Source organism: Jaculus jaculus, chromosome 6, assembly GCF_020740685.1.
Source record: "Jaculus jaculus isolate mJacJac1 chromosome 6, mJacJac1.mat.Y.cur, whole genome shotgun sequence".
Classification (NCBI taxonomy): Eukaryota; Metazoa; Chordata; class Mammalia; order Rodentia; family Dipodidae; genus Jaculus; species Jaculus jaculus.
The window spans coordinates 25,137,041-25,154,766 of NC_059107.1; the positions used below are offsets into that span (position 1 = coordinate 25,137,041).

Here is a 17,726-nt window from a genome sequence, read left to right on the forward strand (position 1 = left end):
GCTGAACCTACCTATAGGCTTGGAAAAACTTGCCGCATGTCCTGTGGTTTCCAGTCAGTCTTTAAACACAAATACACCTCTCACATTCTGCAGTTATCTCTAATTCCTCCCAGTAATACCTGTTGTTTGCCATATTAGCATCTTACACGGCTTTCATTAGACCTGTTCTTAGACAGTAACTGTTTATGGTGCTAGTGTAAATATGTCCTTAGAAATTCCTCATTGCTTATTTTTTTAATATTTTTTGTTCATTTTTTATTTATTTATTTGAGAGCGACAGACACTGAGAGAAAGACAGATAGAGGGAGAGAGAGAGAATGGGCGAGCCAGGGCTTCCAGCCACTGCAAACGAACTCCAGACGCGTGCGCCCCCTTGTGCATCTGGCTAACGTGGGACCTGGGGAACTGAGCCTCGAACCGGGGTCCTTAGGCTTCACAGGCAAGCGCTTAACTGCTAAGCCGTCTCTCCAGGCCCCTCATTGTTTATTGCTGCTATGTAGAAAGATGCATTCGTTTCGGTATGCTGACTTCATGTCCAGTGACTTCAGGGACTGACTTGGAGATTCTCATGGTTTATTTGTAGAGTCCTTTTTCTTTGCATTTTCACATATTCAATCATGTTCAATCATATGGCATGCGTGTCTCTTTTTTCCTATATTTGTATCTGTTTTCCCCCCCTTGGTATGTGGTTTTCTCCCTTTCTTCTCTCATGCTTCCTTCCCACATTTTTAAAAAAATTTTATTAGCACTAGGATAAGAAATAGAAGTCAGAATGGAGTTTATCTAACTCTCTCAGAAGTACCATTTACAATATCTCACCATGAACTGTGATGTTTGCTGCAGTTTTTTTTTTAAGTTTTGTTTTGTCTTTACTATGACAAATGCTTTTAAATCATGAATTAATTTTGAACTGTGTTTACATCCTTTTTCTGCACCTATGAAACAACTTTTCTCATTTTATCTCTTAACATGATGGGTGACTGCTATTTTTTGGAACAAAAATCTTATTCACGTCATAGCTATTGGCATCGGTAGGGACCCAAATTTCTTGTGTATAAATATCTTTATCCTCTAGATTCCAAGAATACTGTCAACTTAGTGACACAATTTGGGGTGTGGAATGTTCCCTAAAGTCCCATATGTTAACTCTTGATCTGGAGAGTAGCACTTTTGGTTGATGGCAGGAGACTTAGGAGACAGGCCTTCGTGTGAGGCCTTTAGGGCACTGAGTACGTCAAACTCCTGAGAATTGTGGGATTCTGCTCTTTACTTTATTTCTTAACTTTGCGTTTGTTCCCTCACTATGGGGTAAGAAGTTCCTCTCTCTCTCTTTCTCCCTCTCTCTTCCCCCAACCCTGCCCCCTGGCTTTCATTTTTGTTTCCTAGCTATGAGGTGAGACATTGTGGATTACCACACTCTCCCACTATGTGCAACCTAAAACAACTATCTGTCTATCCTGGACTCAAAGCTCCCCCGTGAGCCAACATAAACCTCCCCTCTTTATGCGTTCATTGTGGTGGGCATCTTGAGATCATCGACACAGCACAGACATGGCAGCGAGTACCTGAAGCCACGGTGAGCACGTCACCCTTATGTGCACTCTTACTCGGGGGAATTATAAAACCCGTCCCAGTCCAGAGGCAGAGGTGTCCCCAGTGCTTTGGCTGCATGTACCTTGTTTTCAAGGAGACGCCCAAGAGAGGGTTTCTTGGGAACCACGAGCCTGACCCTCTTGAACACACACTAATCTGCAGGTGTTACACTTGAAATGTGAGTTTGGCTGCATATGTAGTCCATGGTTCACATTTCATTTCCTTAAATAAAGTTATTTAATTGTATTCTGGCAAAAAGCTTTGGCATCAGAAAATATGCTGGAAATTTGTCACAGTCCCAGTGCTGTTCAAATTCCAAAGTTTTTTTTCTGAGACTCAAAGCAAATGTTACATATTTCCAATACACAATGACAAAGAATGAACCTTTCACTCCCCAAAGGGAATGATGGGGAGATAGGAGTAAATACCACCCCAAAGTAATAACAAATTCCAAGGTGGCGAGCCTCAACCCTGGCAGCTGCATGTCCAGCACGCGGGGCTCATGGTGACGAAGTCCAGGTCACCCATGCTTTGCCACCTATAGCACATATAACCTCTTCCTGGGCATCTACTTCCTGTGCCTGCAGGTTTTCTCAGTAGACACCCCATGTTCCTGGCATCTCCCACATCCTAGAGTTCTCTAATTTGGGCTTCAACTTGGCAGCTTCATGCACTGGTCTCTCATGGTCTCCTGGCAGGAACTCTGTCCCTGGCACATTGCCTGGCCTCATTGGCTTTCTGGAACCTTGACGCAAGCTCCCTGGATGCCCTTACACATGCAGTTCTCATGTCTGTCAAACTTTCACCATGTGGGTTCGAAAGTCCTCTGCCAGCTTAACCACAGCTGCCTCTGTATGCTGGGGAAGCAAAACCTGGATCATCTATTCTCTAGGAAGCTCCTAAACGGGGGACCTCTACAGGGACACTCCATTCAGGCACTCTCCCTACAAACAAGTTTGTGTTTTTACATTCTGGAGCTTTTGCTCAGTAGGATCTTGCCCTCAGGGCACCTTTCTTATTGTGCAGTAGAAGGTGAGGTTTCCCTTGTGCTAATAACCTTAACAGCCACCCCGGGTGTGTCCACAACTGCACTGTGCCCAACTTTAAAATCTCTGATGCCCCATTCCTCACCAAACTACACATTTTTCACTTTTTTTTTTTCTCTCCTTAACTGTAAATCTGGCTAAAAGCAGTGAGCAGTAACTATTCCACAGCCTGAATGGTATGCTGTTTTGCAATCTATGTTGTTGAACAAATTACTCCATTACTTTTTAAAAATGAAAACTCTTTATAGTTATTTATTTATTTGACAGAGAAAAAGGGAGGGAGGGAGGGAGAGAGAGAGTGAGTGAGAGAGAGAAAGAGAGAGAACAGGTGAGCCAGAGCCTCTGGCCACTGCAAATGAATTCCAGATGCTTGAGCACGCTTGTGCATCTGGGCCCTGGGGAATCGAACCTGGGTCTTTTGGCTTTGCAGGCAAATGCCTTAACCACTAAGCCATCCCTCCAGCCCTCCATTGCTTCTTAATTCTGCCTCACCCAGAGTTTTAGGACATTGGCAGAACACAACTAGATGCTCTGCCAGAATGCAACACAAATGGCCTATAATCCAATTCCTGACAGTCCTTGCTCTACTCCAGAAAACTGAGAGGGAGTGCAGGTAGGGCGACTGGACCCCTGACAGCAAAACAGGCAGATCAGTCTGCATTTGCTAAAAACTAAGATGATCTGATTTCTTATCTCTTGCCTAGTTCCATAGACCTAAAGGACCCCTCCTGGGAGGGAGGGCTTTCATAGGATTTCAACATTGTGGTTGGTCAAGTTCAGCCCCTGGAACTTGGTGTAAGGGTTAGCCTCTTCCTGAGACAGCCCCCTAGCATTAACTAGCCAGCTGTCCCTCTGATTCACCTGAGCTGGAAAACAGTCCACCATTACAAGGTTATAAATACCTTTGCAAAGGAAGGGCAGGCTCTCTGACCACTTGGGATGCTGTGGGCAAGGTTTCCTTCAGCTGGGAGCCAGGCCCAGCCAGGTTGAGCTGAGGGGAGGGCCCCTTAGCCCTTACTCTTCACATGGGTTCTTCATTCCCTCCAGCTCCCCACATGGCAATTGCTCCTTGAACTTTCTTTTCTCTCTTTTCCACAGTTTTTCTAGGTCCTTCACGTGTAATCTCTAACCACGTGGGTCCCTTTCCTTGACTCTGTACTTCCCTCAATAAATACAATAATTTAATGATTATCTTTCTCCGTCTTTTTTTATTCAGTTCAATTCTTCGGTTAAAATTAGAAGTGAACCTAGGGTTTGGGGCTCAAGGGCTTTCCTGTTCCCTGAGTACCCTGTTACACAGCCTTGAGCACAGCCTCTACTGTACACATTCCTTTTGGTCTTTCACACTCCCACCAGCCACAATACTTTGCTTACAGCATTCTATGACTTCAGTATCCGGATTCTTTCATATCCCCCCTGCAAACCAGTTCCAAAGCCCTGAGAATGGCATGCTTAGCTTTTCGTAGCATCAGCAACCGCTCCACTTCTCCATATCACTTTAATGTATGGCCTCCTCATTTCTGTGACAAAACCAACTAAGGGAGGAAGGATGGTTCCTTCTGGCTCAGGATTTGAAGGTATAATCTACTACAACAGAGAAGGCATGGTGCCAGAAAAGACTGGCTTGCAGCTAGGGCAGCATCGACATTTAACAGCTTGCTCACATCTCAGTGGACCAGGAAGGAGGAGGAAGAAAAAGAGAGAGAGAGAAGGAGATAGAAAGATAGAGAGAGAGAGATTGATTGGCCTTTTACTACTGAGACTTAAATATTCTTTGTGGGGTGGAGGAATGGCTTAGCAGTAAAAACACTTGCCTGCAAAGCCAAAGGACCCAAGTTCAATTTCCCAGGAAACAAAAGGTGGCACATGCATCTGGAGTTTGCTTGCAGTGGCTAGAGGCCCTGGCGTACCCATTCTCTCCTCTTTCTCTCTCTCAAATAAATAAATAAATAATAAAAAACATTTTAAAAAAGTTCCTTGCCTATTTTGCATGTAAATCTTTTATCAGATATGTATTTTGTAAATATTTTCTGAGACTGTAGCTTTTTAGTTTCTTTATAGTCCCATTTGAAGAACAGAAGTTTTAAATTTCAATAAAGTCCAATCCATTAAATTTCCCTTCATAAATCATATTCCCGGGATTATATTAAAGAGCTCATCCTTAAGCCCAAGGTGATGTACATTCCATAGTATATTTTCCTCTAGAAGTTTTATAATTCTACAATCTCACATACAGGCTTAGCATAAATTGTCACTTAACTTTGTGTAAGATGTAAAGTTTGTTTCATTTTCTGCGTATAGACATATAATTCTCTCAGCACCATTTGCTGAAAGACTCTTCTCTCTTCACTATTGTTTTTTGTACCTTCATTTTAAAAATCACTTGGAGGCTAGCGAGGTGGCTCAGTGTTCAGGTATCTGCTTGCAGAACGTGCCAGGCCAGGCTGAATTCCACAGCGCCCACATAAAGCCACATGAGAATTCGTTTGCAATGGCAAGAGACCCTGGCCTGCACACACACATACGGATATGCACACATACAAATGAATAAATACAAAATTAATTTTTAAAAAAAATTCGGTTGAAAGCTGAGCAAGGTGGTGCACACCTTTAATCCCAGCACTCAGGAGACAGAGGAAGGAAGATCATTGTGAGTTCAAGGCCATCCTGAGACTACATAGAGAGTTCAGGTCAGTCTGGGCTACAGTGAAACCTTATCTCAACACCCCCCAAAATTCAGTTCAATCTGTGCATACACATATCTTTAATCCTAGCACTCAGGAAGCAGAGGTAGGGGGATCACCAGGAACTCAAGGCCACTCTGAGACTACATAGTGAATTCCAAGTCAGCCTGGGATCGAATGAACCCTTACCTTGAAAATCAAAACAAAAACAAAGACAAAACACCAAAGAAATCAGTTAATTTTACTACTATGAGTCTATTTCTTCACTACTCCATTCCATCTATGTGTATATTATTTTACCAATACCATATTGCCTTCATTACTGTAGCTCCATAGGAAGACCTGAAATGAGACAGTGTCAGGCCACCAGATCTACTCTTCTACTGTGCCATACTAGCAATATTTCTTTTCTTCTTGTACTATTGACTTCTTTCTAAACTGTCTTGGATTCTTTACCCTTTCTTTCAAGTCATACTTTTCTCTAACAATCTAATTTCTGTTTTTAAAAATTCTGATTTATGGGCTGGAGAGATGGCTTAGCGGTTAAGCGCTTGCCTGTGAAGCCTAAGGACCCTGGTTCGAGGCTCCATTCCCCAGGACCCACGTTAGCCAGATGCACAAGGGGGCGCACGTGTCTGGAGTTCATTTGCAGTGGCTGGAAGCCCTGATGCGCCCATTCTCGCTCGCTCTCTCTCTCTCTCTCTCTCTCTCTCTCTCTCTCTCTCTCTCTGTCTCTTTCCTCTCTGTCACTCTCAAATAAATAAATAAAAATAAACAAAAAACATTTTAAAAAAGAAATCCTGGAGAAAAACAACTTACAGAAGGGAAGATTCATTAAAAAAAAAAAAAAGAAGAAGAAGAAAAATCTGATTTATGTTGGTGTTTTTAATAAGTTATATGATCTCAATTCTTATGACTAGTTTTGAATAGCTGTTGTGTTACAGTTGTGATCTGTTTTGTGTATACCTTCTTCACTGTTTCTAGGGAGGTTATTATATTTCATATTCTTTATATTCTAATAAAAACTACTTCACATGAGCTTCAGTCACAATAGTGCTTGCTTCTTTCTTAATTGACATAAATTTCCCTGAAGTTTCAAGAGGAAGGGAAAAGATACTTTGTGTCTTTCCAGCCTCTAGAGTTCACTCTTATTTAAATGCAAAATAATGAAAACCACAACCTTGTATTTTCTAAGATATTACAGCTCTGATGATTTCCAGGATTTTTTTTTTTTTTTAAAGAAACTCTTCTTCCATCTCCACAGATCTAATATTTTAAGAACTCTCATCTCAATGCTAGGCTTTTTCCTGGAGGTGGAACTTGTGTTTGCTAGTTTGGACAGTTATAAGTAAAAGTGATGAGGAACATAGATAGTCTTTTTTTTGCAGGTCATTAGTTAGGGGCATGGGCCCAAAAGAACATAGATGCCAACCTGCCCTGGTGAGACCAGAAGGGAACTCCAGTCGGATTCAAGATGGAGATCAGGTACAACTTCCTGGTCTCCTCAATTGTTTTTCGTGGATGTTTCCCTCTGCCCGAGGGTAAGTCTGTGCTCAATCAATGTCCTCCACACACATGCGTACTTGGCAATCCCAACTGGATGACAAATTATCAGAAAACTCAATCCACGCTGCCATGCAGTGACCTGCTCAGGACCCTTCCCAAACTGAGAAACTTGGGAACTTTTCTGCTTTATTTCTACTCTCTCTTAAAATAAATGTTTCATAACCTGCCCTTCTTAATGTTTGTCAATTCTTTGCTAGTCTTAAGACAGGAACTTGAGATACACTGCACTGGAGAATTTAGAGGGTGTGCTGTTGTAACACCTAAGCCACAGGCATTCACAGCTGAAAAGCGCTCCGCTCCCGGGCTCTCAACTCCCATAACATAGGGAACTCAATGAGCCATGCTTACTCACAATTCCTCTGTAGCTGTCAGGAGCCAGCTGTGCCTGAATTTCAGGCATCAACAAAGTATAGTACTACTTATCATGGTCTCTGATAGGAACACCACATCGTTGGGGGCTAAGTGGAAGGAGAGAAAGCAAATGCTAATGTTCTGCTGTCTGTCCCCTTCCCCTCTTTTTATTCTGTAAAGGCCTTAAGTCATGGGAGGTTCCATCCACACACAGGATGAGTCTTCCCCTCTCCTTTAATCCTCTTCAGAAACATGCCTTTCTAACAGGGGATGCTAACACCAGTCATGTTGACAATGAGGCCTAAACCATCACAACCATTATGTTTCCTATGAATAAAGACTGATGTGTGAGCAATCTCCTCATCTCATGACCATAAAATTTAGTTATTTTACCTAAGTTTTCTTGAAATAGATGAGACACCTCTCAATTTTATTACCACTGACTGCTTTTTCTCACCTGCTTATATTAGAGAGCTGATGATATTTGATTAAAGAGTCAGTGTGATGCTATTTTATTTAGTTTTATAATAATTGTTGCTCATATTTATTTGTTTCTGCTATCCTTGTGGTTTGGTACCTATTTTATTTGGGAGAAGAGATGATCAAATATTAAACCAACCTTCTCTACCTTGAGCAAAAGCTGGTTGTAATATATTATCTTGTTCAGGTGTCAGTGAATTTGTTGCACTATTATTTTTTCAGGAAATTGGTATGAAATATTCATTAACTATGTCAGTTTACATTCTGACTTGAAATGTCAGTGTTGAGTTTCGGTATCAATGCTTCACCAGTCAAATGCCAATGTTCATTCAAAAATATTATTTATTTATTTATTTTAAAGCAGAGGACGGGGAGAGAGAAAGAGGGAAAGGGAAAAAGCATGCCAGGGCCTCTTGCCACTGCAAACAAACTCCAGATGTATGTGCCACTTTGTGCATCTGGCTTTAAGTGGGTACTAGGAATCAAACCCGCTGAGCCATCTTTCCAGCCCCACGGTTCACTTTTTAGTAGAATAAGTGTGTATTAATTTGGTATCATTTATTCCCTAAAATATTTATAAAGTTCACTGGGGAAGCCATCTGAGCCTTTTCAAAGATGTAATATTTAATTTGTGAAACTTGAGTTTTGAATAGACACAGAGAAGATTTACCTATTCCTTCTTATTTATGTTTCTGGCCAATTTAACCTCTCAAAATCTGTTCTCATTATGATTTTTATGTTTGGAGCATCCATACTTATGCTTCCCTTCTTACACTCCACATCAACGATTTGCTCTTCATGCCTTCTCGATTGCTGACCTGCTTTTCCAGTGTTGATAATCTTATTAATTAAAGAATAAAATTCGGCTTATTGAGTGTTCTCCTGGCACGTAATGCATTTCTCCTTCACATACTGCTTCTCTAGATGTTTGTCTGACCTTCTCATTTGTTGTTTGTGTCTTAACGTTTTTGTTTCGCGGCGGCTGCTGGTTGATTGTTTTTACTTTTTTATTCATTTATTTATGTGGGGGGGGTATTATGTCACAGGATACATGTGGAGGTCAGAGGACAATTTTGAAGTGTCTCTGCTCTACCTTCTTTGAGACAGGGTCTCTTTCCACAGCAAATGAACTGCCAGATGGCCAGTGAGTTCCAGATTAGCTGGTTTGTGAGTTTTGGATTATTTTCACTCCACCTCCAGTTCTCCTAAGCACAATGGGATCACAGATGCTTGTGCCACTTTGCATCCGGCTTTACTTGGCTGCTGAGGAATTGAATACAGGCTGGCAGGCTTTGCAAGCAAGTGTTTTTAACTGCTGAGCCATCTACTCAGCCTGGTTTGTTTGTTTGTTTGTTTGTTTGTTTGTTTGAGACAAGGTCTCACTGCAGCCCATGCTGACCTGGATCTCACTCTGCAGCCCAAGATGTCCCATAGCTCATTACATAGCTCAGGTTGGTCTTGAACTCGTGGCAATCTTCCAGCCTCAGCCTCCCAGGTTCTGGAATTGCCAAGTGTGAGCTACTATGCCCAGCTTGCCTTAATTTTTAAAGCTGAATGTTTTAGTGAAGATTGGTTCTTTAAAATATATACTATGTATTATTCATCCCATAAATTGAAAAACATAGCTCATTGCCTATACCCTTTCTTCTGGACATAGCTTTGGTAGCAACCTACACCTGATAATATATTTTATTGGAAAAAATGTGCCCCAATTTCCACTGGACTGTGTTATTTGACTCAGAAGTTATTTGTAAGTGCATTCTATAATTTACAAACATTTTTAAATGTTACACTTATTGTGTAGTTCTTGATGTGTTGATTTTTTTCTGCTGTCAGATAACATGGTCCACATGATTTAAACCCTTTGAGACTTTCTTCCCTGTCTCCTCCCCTTCCCTTTCTTCATCTTCATCTAGCCTCTCCTTTCCTCCTCCTCTTTCCTCTTCCTTCTTCTTCTTGTTCTCCCAACTTCTTTTCCTCCTCTCTCCCCACATCTCCTAGGATTGAATTACCGAGGGCTTTGCACACACAGACAAGTGTTCAACAACTGAGTTGGAGTTGTATACCCAGACGAGACTTTCTTTCTAGCCAAGTGTATGGCAATAGTTGCATGTATACTTGAATGGTTATTTCTCAGTTGTTGATTGTGGTGTTCTCTATATATCAACTAGGTCAGGTTTGTAAAATCTAGTATTAAAATATTCTACATGGGGCTGGAGAGATGGCTTAGTGGTTAAGGGCTTGCCTGTGAAGCCTAAGGACCCCGGTTCAAGGCTCGGTTCCCCAGGTCCCACGTTAGCCAGATGCACAAGAGGGCGCACGCATCTGGAGTTCGTTTGCAGAGGCTGGAAGCCCTGGCACGCCCATTCTCTCTCTTCCTCTATCTGTCTTTCTCTCTGTGTCTGTCGCTCTCAAATAAATAAATAAATAAAAATTTTAAAAAATGTATTCTACATGTCACTAATAATTATACCTGCTGTTTGTATCAATTAGTGAGAAATATATTTTAAATATTTTTATTTATTTATTTTCAAGGAGAGAGGGACAGAGAGAGAAAAAGCGAGAATGGGTGGACCATTGCAATTGAACTCCAGACACATATACCACTTTGTGCACCTGGCTTTGTGTGGGTACTGGGGAATCAAATCCAGATCATTAGGCTTTGTGGGCAAGTGCTTTAACCACTGAACAATCTCTCTAGCCCTGGGAAGTATATTTTAACTAGGATAATTAACTTGCCTATCCTTTTAGTTTGATCAATATTGGCCTTATGTATTTTCATACTATAATACTAGCCACATACAAACAGAAGTTAGCACTATTTTCCTATTGTGTTCACTGCTTTATCAGTATAAAATATTCCCCTTTATATTTATAATGTTCCCTTATTAAAGGATTTCTTTACACAGTAGTGATATTAGTTATAACAACCTTCTTTAGGTTAGTATTGTCATGGTATTACTTCCTGTCCTTTTGTTTTAAACTTTTCCTACCTTTATGTTTAATTATTTTGTTTTCTCAAGGTAGAGTCTCACTCCAGCCCACACTGACCTGGAACTCACTCTATAGTCTCAAGCTGGCCTAGCACTCACAGCAATCTTCCTACCTCTGCCTCCCAAAGGCCTGACCAGTGTTCAATAGTTGTTTGTTTGTTTTCTTTTTTGGTAAAAGTATTGTTTATAAACATACATAAGTCTTGTATGCTTTTTAAATCCACTCTGCCAATCTATGTCTCTTAACTAAAGGATTAATTCATTCATATATAAAGTAAGGATATATTTTCCTTTTCATGTAAAACTTTACTATTTATTTTCTATTTGTCCATTTGTTCTCCAGACTATTTTCTTTCCTTTTTATCTCTCAATTGAATTAACCACATATTTTTGTTACAAATATGTCCCTTTCCTATTTATTTACTGTACATTTCACTCTTATTTGCAGGGGCTGTCCAGTAGATTACAACATGCATCGTTGACTTAATAAGGAAGTATAATGTTAACATCATTATCACGTAGTAGATAATCAAAGGGCCTTTGATCATTTAAATTATTCCAGTTTTAAATTTTATTTATTTGTTTATTTAAGAGACAGAGAAAGAGAGAGGCAGATAGAAAGAGAGAATGAGTATGGGCCTGCCAGGGCCTCCTGCCACTGCAAACAAACTCCAAATGCATGCACCACTTTGTGCCTTTGGCACTGAGATAATCAAAGAGGGTCCATCAGGCCTTGCAAGCAAGTGCCTTGAACCACTGAGCCACCTCTCAATCTGAATTCTCCCAGCTGTTGAGTTGCTCATTGTACCTTAAGTTCTTCCATCTAGACCAGTGGATGTCCATACCTTCCATGACCATAGTGTTGTGAAGATATTGGGTGGTTAGCTCAGAGAATGGTCTACTTCTTTGTTTCCTCCTGGTTTCACTTATCTCCTTCTACCTTTCTCCTTTCTGGAAACCAGAGGTGAGATTTAGCTAAGGTAGATTTAGGATAAACGTATTTAGTGATAATATTTCATAGGTGCTCCTCTGAATTTTGTGTTTTATAACACCTAGGATGCCATATGCCAAATCTCCTAGAACTCATGTAAAATAAATAAGACTGCTTATGTGAAGTGTCTAACACATCACGAAATAGACAGGTTCTCTGCTTTTGGCACTCATGAGATTTAGGGCTACAGAATTCTCTGTTATTTGATGACTGGGCATCATAGATTTTTCAGAGATATCCCTAGCCTCTACCCATTAGATAGCATCCCCTAATTAAAGAATGAAAAGTCTCCTATCCAAGTACTAACCAGGCTCAACCCTGCTTAGCTTCTGAGATCAGATGAGATCAGGTGCACTCAGAGTGATATGACCCTAGACTAAAGGCCTAAGTGAAGTCAGGGGAAGAGATTGAGTAAAGGAAAGATAGAGGGAGGGCTAATCAAGATCTAAGAGGATATAGATAAGTCATATGGAAACCTACTTTTTTTGACAAGGGAACACACAGGAGCCATAGATTGTCACTAGAAAGTTTTCAGTGCCAGGGATGGGATACCTTCCAGTGAGTTGTTGGCCAGGGAGGTCCCTGATGTCCCCAAAACATTACAGGCCATTACCGAGGCCCCTGGTTTACCACCAAGTATAGATGGTAAGACCCTACTGCTGAAGACTCCACATACTTGGGCTGAAAGGTCACTGGGAAATCCTGCTGGAGCTGAGCTGAAAACCTCCTCCATGTGGACCAGCTGACAGAAAGCTGGAAAAAGCCACACCACATGAAGTTCAATGGGAGAGAGAGAAATCACCAGTGAAAATACCCAACAATGGACATTGCAAGCCTTACATTTGGCCTGCCAGACCAAATAAGCCAATGGATGCAATAGTGGCACTTCTGTTATGGGGGAAATCAATTGCCCTCTAATTTGACTAGAGGCCCCCTCCATAGGAGGGAATACATCCCTGATGCTGAAAACCTCCCATAGGGGTAGTCATGAGCCATAGGAGTATAATGTCTGCTGCTGTCTGGCTAAATGTACATATTATGCTCACCAAACTTCCCAGTAAGCACTTCTCTTAACATTCATACCCATATATTAATGATACTCTCACTTTTGTTGACAGTACCTTCTCTTTGCAGATGACAGTGACCTTGGGATGACTCAGAAGGCACTATGGTACTGAGAAGTGGCAGAGGAGTGCTCATTACTGAAATATCTTAATCACACATTCCATGGCTCAGGGTCCATTGCAGAAGAGGTGGTAGAAAGTATGTAAGGGCCAAAGGAAGGGCAGCACTCCTTACAACGTGCTCCTCCAGACAAAATGGCCTGGATATCCATGACCTCACAGTGCCTGACTTTACCTACACAAGACCATCATAACAGGAAGAAAAGATCATGACATCAACATAAAAGAGAGACTGGCTGAGAGAGGTAGGGGTTATGATGGAGAGAGGAGCTTCAAAGGGGAAAGAGGGGGGAGGGAGGTAATTACCATGGGATATTGTTTACAATTATGGAAGTTGTCAATAAAAAAGTATTGGGGCTGGAGAGATGGCTCAGAGGTTAAGACATTTGCCTGCACAGCCTAACAACCTAGGTTTGATTCCCCAGTACCCACCTAAAGTCAGATTCATAAAGTGGTGCCTGCATCTGGAGTTTGTTTGCAGTAGTTAGAAGCCCTTGTTTGCCCATTCATTCTCATTCTCATTCTTATTCCCATCCTCTCTCTTTCTCTCCTTGCAAATAAATAAAACAAAATAAAATTTTTTAAAAATGTCCAGACACTTCCAAGTGTCCTCTCTAGGAAATACTTAGTCTAAGTCAGAACTGCTGGTATAGAAAAATAATTCAACTCTTTTTGATAAATATTCCTTGGGTATTTACTAGCACACCTTGTTCAGAACTTTGGGACTAAGAGCTAGAAGGAACATAATTCCTAACTACAACATTAGCCATTGCTTTGAGGAGAAACAATCTTAAAAATCAAAAACTAAAATCTGGTGTCCTAAGTTTTGGGATGTTATTATGAGGAAGGTGCAATGGTATGGATGTGCTGAAAGCCTTGACCTCTGTGTGGCAGGATGAAGAGGAATGAAACCTTGAAGCTGTAGGACCAAGTGAGAGGTGACGGCGTGATGGTGGCAGGGCCCTCATAACGGGTAGATACTGACTTGCAGAGTGAGTTAGTTGTTCTCATAAGGACAAGTTGTTATGGAAGAGTAAGCCTGGGCCTAACCACTCCTGGGCTTCCTGTCTCCCCATGTGATTTCTTCTTCTCATGCGAACTCTTTTTTTTTTTAATTTTTTTTTATTTAATTATTTGAGAGCAACAGACACAGAGAGAAAGACAGATAGAGGGAGAGAGAGAACGGGCACGCCAGGGCTTCCAGCCTCTGCAAACGAACTCCAGACGCGTGTGCCCCCTTGTGCATCTGGCTAACGTGGGACCTAGGAACCAAGCCTCGAACCGGGGTCCTTAGGCTTCACAGGCAAGCGCTTAACCGCTAAGCCATCTCTCCAGCCCTCATGCGAACTCTTAACACGAAGCCATCCACCATGATGCAAGATAGCTGGGGTTGGGGGTGCGGCTTCCACCAGGGGCCTAACTGATGGGTTCGCTCAATCTTGGATTGTCAGCCTCCACAACTGTAAGTTCAATAAACTTATATTCTTTATAGAGTACCCAGCCCCGGGTGCTTTGTTGTTGCAATAGAAAAACATCTAATATCAGAGAGACACCTGAATCTGGAGCAAGGGCCCTTTCATGAAAGAATAAAAAATTCTGGGGTGAAACATGAAAAACATGCTCCTTCCCCTTTTCCAGTAAGTCCCAAGAAAGCAAACCAATAACAATGGAAATTAGCGGGCTAAAGAGATGGCTGGCTCATTGATTAAGTGTGCTTCTTGTGCAAGCATGAGGTCAAGATGCAGGGGATCTGGGCCTGCCAGAGTTTGAAATTCCAGATCTCACCAGTTAAGGCCTGGGAATGGCTACCAGCACCTGCAATCCCAGCCTCTCAGGGAATCAGAAACCTAAGAATCATGTGAGCCAGGCAAGTTCTGGAATTAGTAAAGAGTCCCTGGCTCAGAACAAGACCAGAAGAGTGATGGGGCAAGAGACACAATGTTCAGCTCTAGCTACCATAGGCAAGCGTTGACCCCTTCCTCCCCCCTCCCCCAATGCATGTGAGAATATGGCTTGCCATACCACACCACTTGCTATGCACACACACACACACACACACACACACACACACACACATATACATACCCCCCACATGCACACACACCACATATATACACACCATAGATATACCACACACACCACATATATTCACACACACACACACACACACATATATGCACACACAACACAAATACACACCATAGATATACACATATACACACACACATATATACAGACACACCACACACACACACCACATATATACACACATATCCACATACACCACACATACCCACCGCACACCACATGCACACACCACACATATACACCCACACACATACACATATACACACATACCACATATATACACACTTATGCACACGTATATGTGCACACATACACACACATATGCACATACCTTACACACATTCACTGTACACATATACACACAAACAAAATAAAAGAAGAAAGAAAAAATAGGGATATTATCAAAATCCAATTAATTTCTATGCTCTATTTAAGAACAGTACCAATGAAAAACAGTGTTCTGCCAGGACTGGATATACGTTTCAGTTAGTAGAGTGCTTGTCAAGCATTACAAGGCTCTTCATTCAATTGTAAGTGGTCTCCCTCCCAAAAGAATAATCTACTACCTAGGACAGAGACACAGGTAGGGAATCCAGGAATGAGAGGTAGTGATGGCACAGCTGTAAACTACTTCCCTGGTTATTAACTGAAAATAAATCATATTTTCTCTTTTTAGGTCACTCAGTCTGACTGGGGGAAGACTGCAGAATAGAAAGCAGATTCAGATTAATACCAGGATTTCTCTCTTTCTCTCTCTCTCTCTCTCATACACACCCTTATTGTTGATACTAATGCCTAGCCACACTGCAGAACAGAAACAAGATTCAGATTAATGCCAGTCAGGCTTCAACACACACACACACTCTCTCTCTCTCTCTCTCTCTCTCTCTCTCTCTCTCTCTCTCTCTCACACACACACACACAAACACACACACACATAACACACACATACACACATACACGTGCACACAATGCACACATACACACATACACACACACCCTTCTTGTTGACACCAATGCTGGTCCAGTGCATATATTTCCCACTTCCTAATGAAGTACTTCTCCAGTTCATGGGCAACAGAAATCAGAAACTGGTTAGCTATCCACAAAGCTGGAGTCTGTTTCCTGTCATCGTACATGACTAGCTTTCTCCGTGTTCTCTGGGGTTTACTGTAGTACATGACTGAATTCTAGTTCAAAGCATCAAAGTGGACGTGGTACATATCTCTTCCAGGTCACACAGGGAAACCTGCCATGAGCAATTCTCCCTGCTGTCTTCCCACTCACTGGCTTGATACAGAAAAACATTTGTACATTGGAAGCCAACATTTCAAGATGGCAATGTCAAGTCTGCTTGGAAGAGAGAGGCCCTAACAGGAATGTCCATAGTGGGTTTGTAAGCATAAGAAGTAAGCTTCCTTTGTGCTAAGTCACTGAGATTTGAGGGTTTATCTAGAACAGCAGCTAGCATTACCTATCTAATATACCAAAGCAGAGAAATACCAAGTTTGCTCAGCAATTATAATCCCTTCAGCTCCCCAGACATGAATGGAATTTCAGCCTCATTCACCAAGCCAAAGAATAGGAAATTTCACCAGAATATTTCCCTGATCCTGGAGTTAAATGGGCATGGGAGAGGCTAATTGCAGGACCCTTGCTAAAGATCACACCTCATCTAGTGTCAGCAGCACAGGAATACGAAAGAATGTGGGCTTTGATGTCACACAGATGTGGCTTGGAATCTCACCCACCCTGACACTTCCTTGGCTTAATCCCCCTTGGGCTTTTGCTTCTTCATCTGCAAAATGAGGGTAAGAACACCTCAACACCTCATTGGAACTGGGGGGAGGGTATAAAAGAACTGATAACACATAGAACAAGGACATAGTTCCTGGTGTCTCTAGCATGTGCAACTAATCCCTCCCAATAGCCATGAAATTAACAAGTTAAGAATTGGTTTGCCCTTCTCATCAGAAAACCAGGCTTTTTTTGTTTTCACATAGGACTGTGAATTTGTCTTTTCATGTAAATGTTGATCATTTTACAAAAGAGGAACCAGGTTCGACAAATACTTTTATGTTTTCCTTGGCCTGAGAAAGGAGAAAAACAAAATTTAAGAAACTTAAAAGTCAAAGTGTAAACAAAGACAACTTCTTTATAACTTCTTTTCCCTTATAAGAAATAAATGTCATATTTTCAAGCCAGTGATAGCAAAATACAGTGCCAAAATCTGAGCCAGAAAGGGAACAGTGAATGAGCCACCCACCCCACATCGCATTTTTCTTTTTCTGGGTAATACTAATCACCACAAGATGAGGACTTTCCCAATTCCCAATGTGGCCTTGGGTAGAGTGACCTCACGGGGGCAAAGATGGCCCATCACAACACAAGTAAGTTGGTGGTGGGCAGTCCATTTGACCCACTTGGCTGTCTAGACAAGGCCTTGGGTAGCAGGGCAAGCAAACAGAGCTGTGTTCTCCCAGGTCAGCTGGTGGAGCCACAGCCCCCCAGTGCCAGAGGAAGCTGAAAAGTCGGGGCAATGGGGCTGCACAGGGAAGCACTGAGGAGAGCCGCCCACCAGCATGACTAAGTACTCCTGGGGACAATCCCCACTCAGAGGCAGAAAGCACATATCCAGATGCTGTGATCTGTCACATGTGATTAACTGGGGGAAGGTTGAAGCTGCCCACTTAGACATCCTCATCAAAATGACCCCAGACTTTTCTGCAAAAGCATTCATCAGCAAAATA

The 17,726-nt window shown here is 41.9% G+C and overlaps 1 protein-coding gene across 1 annotated transcript in view; it reads right to left on the reverse strand.

Annotated features, from left to right (window-relative positions):
* Positions 1-17,726, reverse strand: part of Slit3 (slit guidance ligand 3) — a 659,658-nt gene that overhangs the window by 585,695 nt on the left and 56,237 nt on the right. The gene's annotated exons all lie outside the window — the stretch shown is intronic.